At 33.8% G+C, this 8,374-nt stretch overlaps 1 non-coding gene across 1 annotated transcript; it reads left to right on the top strand.

The window, feature by feature from the left end:
- The first annotated feature begins 4,382 nt into the window (after positions 1 to 4,382).
- On the top strand, positions 4,383 to 4,489 carry LOC131420710 (U6 spliceosomal RNA). The gene has a single exon (XR_009223629.1). It is a non-coding gene; the product is annotated as a U6 spliceosomal RNA (small nuclear RNA).
- The last annotated feature ends 3,885 nt before the right edge of the window (positions 4,490 to 8,374 follow it).

Here is an 8,374-nt window from a genome sequence, read left to right as displayed (position 1 = left end):
TATAAAACTGAAACCTGAAGAGTGAAGAATAGTTATCTAGGTGGAAGAGGAAGATGGAGAAGCTCAGAGTGAAAAAGTGAGAATAAAATAAACACGTATTGCTGAGAGAACAAAGGAAGAGAGTGGGAGAGATAGGAAGAAAAAGTTTCATTAGAAAAATGTACTTCCCTTTTGTTCAACACATATTTATTGAGTGAGTTTCAAGCATCAAACAGTGTTCTAGGTGCTGGGAAATATATCAGTGAACAAATTAGATAAAATTCCTACTCTTGTAAAGCTTATGACACCTCAAGCTTATGTACTTTTATCTGTCAATGAATGAAATATGAAGGGTTTTCTTACTTTTAACTTCTTTTAGGTGTTTCAGTTTAAAAGACTCATGATTATTTTAGGTAATATTTACTTTTTCTTATTACTCATCATTAAAAATCCATAATATCATTTTATTTTTCTAATTTAATGATCATTAATAGATTTCCTCCTATATTATGTCTTATTGACCTGACTTGTAATTCCTGTCTCTAAATTTCCAAGAGAAAATTTTAGTCACCAATAATATTCCAAGCAGGAGTTTATATGCTATATCAAATAAAATATGATAGCATATAATTATTAATATTATAATTAGTATTATATATAATTATATATAATTATATATAATTATTTATATGTTATAAAATTAATCATTATTAATTAATAATTATGTAATTTTATAACATATTATTTTGCAAGAAATACAAATAGAAACATTAATTATTTTCATATTAATCCCTAATATAGAATGGGGAATTCATTGACAGAAATCTGGGAACAATATTCTCATTGTAGTCTGTATGTATTATACTTAGTGAAAATTTTTTTCTCATGGTAAGCTCCATAATATGCAAGGTAAAAAGAGAACTAGGCTAGGAGATGTGTAAAGTGACTAAAAATGGGGGTAAAGTTAAAAATTGGCTGATTGAAGTCTTGTTTTTCTTCAAAAGTATGAAAGTTTCTTATCATTACCAATTGCTTATCTCTGCACCGAATAAGGGGGAAAAATGTCCTAAACTGCAGAAAAAGAGATCTAGGGGAGAATTTCTGTAGTGAATATTATTGGTTCCAATAACTGGTTGTTATAGGAAACTGTGGAAATCTCATTTTAATGACAAAAAAGGTGAAATATTACTAAATCACCTATAAGCAAATCTGTATTCCAGAAAGAGAAAAAAAAAATGGAGGCAACACAGTTTATAAATAATAAAACAATCAAACAGCCAACAAATTATTTGGTTCTGAGAGCAAGTCATGAAATAGAGTATGGAAACTTTTTAGAAATAAAAATTTGAACTTTTAGAGGAAAAATTATACCAACAATAAAGGTTTTTTTTTGCCATAGATTTTTGAGATTTGTTTTGATTTTTTGCTTTCTAACCCAGAATGGGGCAGGTGAGTAGGAGAGAATAAGAGTATGAAAAGGAAGGAAAGAAAAATTATATTGCAATATGAACATTTAAAATAATATAGTTGCAATGAGCCATACCTTTACAAACCTTTCAAACAGAATAGATATTCCTCTAACTGGCGATTTGAGGGAAGTCCTGCTAAAGGCACAGAGTTGGACCAGACGACCTATGAAATTCATAAAAGCAACACTGAATTTTCTAACTTACTGGCTACCATAAATTAATGATAAAGTACACTTTCACCTTTGTAGTAATGGATATTTACATGAATTAGTAATCTACTAGTATTGGGAATCTTTTGGGGCAGTAAATAAAATTTATGCTTTGGGAGCAGCATAATGGGAATTATCAGTATTAATGTTTATTTTTTAACATCTGTGCTGGTGGGGAAGATAACAAATGTAAATGGACCTTTTAAAATCCAAACACGCTAATGTCGTTCTTTGTACAAAGCTGATGAATACAGAGAAGATGGTGTTTCAGTCTCCTTATAGAGAATCTCATGCCAGATATTTAAAAACGTTCAGTTTTCATAGGATAATTGCAAACATTAATTTGTATGTAATTTAAATAATTTGAATTCAGTTGAAGAACTCTTTCTATTTGGCTTAGCTTTTTGAAGTGTATGTGATTATGACCTGAAAGGCAGATTAATAGCAGGATTATGGTCTTATGGATCATACAATTCATTACGCTCTCACTGATCAATACCTGGCATCAGATACTACAACTTCACTGTATGTTTCATTCATTTAGATGGGCAGATCTATATTTTTGATACTTTACTGTGCTGCATAGATCATGGGCAAAAGGCCTTTTTGAGATCTTTAAAGCTATTAGACTACTTATTGCTTTGCAACTTAAGGATCCAGTATTTGAAAGTTTCGACTAAGTCAATAACTTTTAGTCCTAAAGTCCATAACTCAAAAGATCATTAGAAATGATATCTTCTTATATCAGCTATTATTTTCAATCTTTAATTTTCTCAGTCTCTTTTCATCATAGAAGTACGACTAACTGAATATCTTAGTTATTAAGACACCCTGTAGAAAGATACATTCTTAAGATTCAGCTTCTTGCCGTAGTCTGTGTAGTGGGAACAATTAGAGAGCACTGGAGAGAAAGGATTCGCTTTAAATCATAAAACAGACCAAGGCCTTTGAGTTTGTGAAGTAAATTAAGAAACTAAGAAAAGCCCCACGAGTGATATGGTTGGCTTTGTTTTGTGTCAATGTCTGAACTGATTGGACCATGTTACAGATAATATTTAATTTTGGAAAAAAAATTAAACCCAACATTATTGGATTAAGATCAAGCTCTTTTACATGACAGTTGTAACTAAGCTTGTAGAAGCTGAAAGAAGAAATTACTGCCTTCACAATTTTACTATGTACAGCCGAATTCTGGGGTTCCGAGGGTGAAATGAAATTCCAGATACCTCATCAATTTCAGAACCACAGGACCCTCCCAAGTCCTCTAGAGTCCTTTCCAGTCTGAGGAGCTCCTTCCTTGTATTGCTGCCAGCTACCACTGTTTGCCATTGCTTGGCCAGTGTCCCCTTCTCCTCTCCCTCTTTTTAGGGAATTCCTGAAGCTGCTTATAACAGCCTCTAGTTGAAGCAGCTTCATCTGCTTTAGGATGGAGAATTCACTCATCTCTCTGATGATCCCAGTAGAGAATGGAATTACTCCCGCTCTCTTCCAAACAATGCCAGTCTCCTTGGTATTGCAGAGGAAATGATTCGAACCATCTGTCCAGGGACATGCTTGAAAAGCCAGGTCACTGGTGTGCATATGACACATCCTGTGACTCAGTCTACTGATGCCCATATTAACTAAACTTCTAGTGCATCATCTTAAGGATACTATGTTAGTAAAAGGGAACTTCTCATAACATCCACCATATTTGCTTGCCCAACATTCAGATTTGTGATCAGTGAAACTCTTTTCCAATGCTGTAGGCTTTTTTTTTGGTGAGGAAGATTGGCCCTGGGCTAACATCCGTGCCCATCTTCTTCTACTTTATATGTAGGACACCCGCTTTTTGAGGAAACTATGCTCATAACCCCTGGGGCATCTGGTTATTCCCCTTCCATGCCCTTCCAAACACAGTTATTCTTAGACTTCATATTCTTTGAATGACACTTACTTGAAGATAGCATGATAAGCAACATTCAAATTGCTCAACAAATTGAGCCATATTAGATGGTGACTATATTTAAAATTATTTTTCTTCTAAAAGTATACATTATAGAGTTTCTTCAAATGGTCTTACCCCATTATTGTTTTATTTGGTAATTTAAACTATAAAATTATAATTTATAAAATATTTACTGCTGCGTCTATACACACGGGAGATAGTTGACAAGTATTATTTGTTGATTGAAATTGTAGTATGCTTACGTTAGGGAATAAGAATAAAACTTTAAAATATTGATTCTGAAATAAAATAAAGAATGCTATATCTTATATATAATAGCAAAATATCTTCAATCCTGCATTATTCCCAAACTACTATGGATTTATCTATTTTTATTTTTTGAAAACACAAAAAATAATGATTCTAGCTAACATTTGTTGAGCTCTTACTATGTGAGATATGTATATAAATTAACGCACTAAATCCTTTGCTTAATGAAGAAAGTGTAATTATCCCCATTTAGCAGATGAATACACGGATACCTAAAAAGGTTAAGGAATTTCGGAGGATCAGACAGCTTAATAGTGGAAGAGCCAATACTCAAACCACAAGATGCCTACTTGTTGCAAAAGCGCTATTCTGCCTCCTGCTATATTTAAATAAATTGTGTTCCATCATTAGAGTTCAATTCAATCTATTCAGCATTTATTGAGCCCCTACTTTATGCCTGATACCCAGTACCAAAGGAAACACAAAAGATTCAGGGAAGTGAGTCATTCAATATGAAAATTCATTCCAGTGTTCCCTCTCTCAGCACATATACTAAAATTGGAATGATACAGAGAGGATTAGCACGGCCCCTGTGCAAGGATGACACACAAATTCGTGAAGGGTTCTATGTTTCTTATGGTGTACACCTTAAACTTATACAGTGCTGTATCTCAATTATATCTCAATGAAACTGGAAAAAAAAGAGTATTAGCAACATGTGAATAAGCGATACAATAGTGATATGACTTAAAATAATAAATAAATAAATAATACATGTAAAAAAATAAAATTCATTTCACAAATTTTGAGAAGTATTTAAAATTCTTAGTTTTTTTGATAGAGCACTTGAGATACTAATATTTAAAATCTCCAGAATTTGGCAAACATCTAACTTTCTTTTGTAGATTCCAGCCAAGGACTGGCTTGGTGGGTGTCTCTAGGATGTAATTTCACAAATTTCTAATTTGCACAACTTGTTCATGCCTTAGGTTGTCTGGACATTGTCTTGTGATACACTTCATGTCTTTTACATCATAGCCAAAGCCAGAGTCTATGTCTATGGTGGGTTGTGCTTTTAGATTTTGACACTGTGCCTTTAATTTTCTCAGAGACACTGCCAAGATCTTCCATTATTATAGGGCTGCCTTAACTTATAATGTTTTTGTCTGATGTTCTTAAACATTTCAGAAGGAGCATGTGATAACCTTCTTTTTCTTGCTAATAAGATAAACTTTTGTAGTAAAATAATTTGAAATTTTATAGCTTTTCTTCTACAATTCTTTACTTCATTAACAATTTGTATTTTGCGGTCTAAATTTTATGAGTAACCTATACCACCTGACTTATGAAATAGGTTAGGAATTGCCACATTGTGAGGCTGATGGTTAAGTAAAAACAATGAAAAGAAATACTAGGCAATATGTTATCTCTTTTGTAGCAGTAAATCATTTAAGACTGAAAATCGGCTAGTTAATGTCATTAGAAATAATATGCCACAGGCATTTGAAATATATTATTGAGATATATGTTAGTCAGGGACGTGTATGTGATAATCACGGTTTTTGCAGTTGATTGTCCCAGGGTGGGGGAGAAACTAGAACACGGAAACATGAACTTGTATTTTACAGTGACACACGAATTAGAAAAGGGGTCAGAAACAACCTGAATGAAGTCAAATCAGAATAAGTCCTGGGTACATATGCAATAAAATCTTGAGAGTGTTATCTGATTTGTCAATCCAAGTAGACTCAGTACACCATTATCAAAGGAAGACCTAATATTTAAACAGATTAATTCAGCAAATATTTTATCATTCCTTTCCAACCTGTTTTTGAATACATTTTGTAGCAACATTCATGATTGTTGATCTGTTTTCGGTTTCTTTAATGATGAGAATGAAACTTGTAGTAAAGGTAGGCAGGAGAAATGAGGAAGAGGGGCAACTACTTGAATTAGAAAGTTGAATAGCAGAATTGTTTAGTAATTCTTTCCTAAAATGAAGTATATATTAGTTTTAACTTGGCTCTGGCAGTAATGACTATCAATGAAATAACTCTAAAGAATTTCTGAAACTCATGTGCACTTACTATATGAATTTTTACCTTAGCAGTAGACTGTGAGCACAACTGGCTCTCCAGGACTTTAGGAAGCAAGTTCTAGAACACACTGTTTAAAGATGTAGATTTTTCTTCCTTCCCTTTTGGTACATTTTCATCCTCATCTGTGTCTGTGTGTGTCTGTGTGTGTGTCGATGGGGCATTTACTGTATATGTTATTTATACAATGGGAGTCATTTGTAATTCCTGGAGCTCTTAACAAAAAAAAATGCATTAAGCTATATTAATATATGCAAATGTTTGCATCTTCTTGTGACATTTTGTGGGTGACATTTCATTTGATAATGACAAAGTACCAGATATTATTTTTAAAATTTCCCAAAGTGACAGAGTTTTCTACACTGTTACAGGCCATCCAGAGGTGAGCTGGCATTTTTGACAGTGTAGATTCCACATCTGGGAGAGATTTGGAAGTCCTTTGTTTTGTACCTTAGGAAACACACAATGCTTGATACTTTAAAACTTTTGCATGCATTGGTTATTCTAGTCCCAAAGAATGCCCACTTATAAATTGTAAATGAGTTTCTTTCTACATGTTAGTCTTTTTGAAACTTGTAAAATGCAACAGACTAAAAATTATTTTTATTTATTATGATTTGTATTCTCTATGTTAACTTGGGATTGAATATACATAGCCAAAGATATTGAAGTAAGTTTCCTCCTGTAAGTAACAATTTACATTAAAAGGACATTTAAAAGTTGGTAAGTTGAAATTATTTCAAAATTTATTTCACAGAAAATGGCCTGAGAAAAAGCCCCTGTAGCTGCCGGAGGAAAAGTCCTAGAATGTGAATATGGTGCCCATCCAAATATGACCCACTCCATTTACATGTAAGATTTAAAGCCATTTCATTTTTCACAACCCGAAAATACGAATTTTATGGAAAAATCTCCCATATTTTACCTCATATAACATCTGTTCAAGATTTAGTGCTTAATAAGTTACTAGCACTGTACTAAGAATTACCTACTCATCCCACCTCACGATTTGAAAACAAAATAAGAAAAAATACATCCTCCTATCTAACTTGATGCCTACTTGGAAGCAAAGAGATCATCAAAGAAACAGCTATTTATTTGCTAGGACTTTGGGGATGAAGATGGTAGTACAAGCCATTTCCAAGTAGACTTCACTCTTCACTCCCATTTCCAACTAGACCAACTTTTAGTCTGACAAACTAAAATCCATATTGAAACTCGACCAGAAAGGAGAAATGGGAACATGGAATTTTTGTCATTCATTCTGTATGGGAGTAAATTTTGGTCCAAAAACTACAGTGAAAGAAATTTCATGTTCCTCTGTTGAAAGTCATAATTAATTCATTTTAGCTCCTGGTGTTCAAGCCTACAGTGGGGCCATGAAGAGATCCTAGTCTTATCAGGGGCCAGATACACTGGGGGATGGGTGAGCTGCATCCTAAGTCGAGATTTCCTTCTTTGATGCTTTCTTTTACTTGTCCCAGTAGGGCAATCAGCTGTTGTCATAGTCAGAAGTGCTCTTCCAACATCACAGGCACACTGCTGACTCCAACTCAGCCCCCAGAGAGCTCTTCTGATCCTCTCCAGCTCTGGGCAAAGCTTCCAGCGTCCAAAGGTTTAAGCCGTCCAGAGTAATGGCTCATCCAGGACCCTAGATGCAGTAAGTAAATCAAGGCCCTGAAAGCTGAGGAAAAGACTGTCAGTCCAAGACATCAATCTCTTGTCCAGTTGTCTTACTCCTGCTTCTCTCAGTAGGTAAGCTTTTTACATCAACAAAAACCAGGACGTGAGTTTTTTCCTTAGTTTTTGAAAACTTCTGCTTCCTGCTCATAACCCACTTACTTCCTGAAGGAAAGGAGTTCAGAACTTAGAATATAAAGCCAATCCATCCTCTAGGGATAGAGGAGAAAAGAAGACCTACAGCAGTGACACAATGTAGATATTTGCATGTTCTCAGGCTATTATCCTGGTAAAGTTCAATGATTTGTTCATTCACTAAACATTTAGTGATTGTCTTCCATGTGATGCTAAGAGCTGATGACTCAGTGGTGTACTAGACAGAGTTCTCACGGGACTTAGACTCTAGAAGGAGACTTTTATAATCTAGAAGGTTGACAATTGAGCAAATAACTCCTGGGTTCTGTGAGAGCACACAGCATCTGCTTTATACATATTCTTGAGATTTAAATTCCAAACCTAAAAACTGAAAAGAAACAATAAGGATAAATTTTTTGTTTAATCACTTTGAAAATTTTGTTTCTCTTCAACTTTAACTCCAAGTATGAACTTTCAGAATTTGTTTGTAGAAAGAAGTCATGTTAGGCCTCATTTTGCTACTGATTATCCAGTTTAAACTAATTTTTCTATTCATTCCATTAGAATTGTGTGGAATAAGCTATTTTTAAAAATATATGAAATTAGTTT

The sequence above is a fragment of the Diceros bicornis genome, chromosome 23 (genome assembly GCF_020826845.1).
Source record: "Diceros bicornis minor isolate mBicDic1 chromosome 23, mDicBic1.mat.cur, whole genome shotgun sequence".
NCBI lineage: Eukaryota > Metazoa > Chordata > Mammalia > Perissodactyla > Rhinocerotidae > Diceros > Diceros bicornis.
The sequence above is the reverse complement of the archived record's forward strand: the minus strand, read 5'-3'. Positions and strand labels throughout refer to the sequence as shown.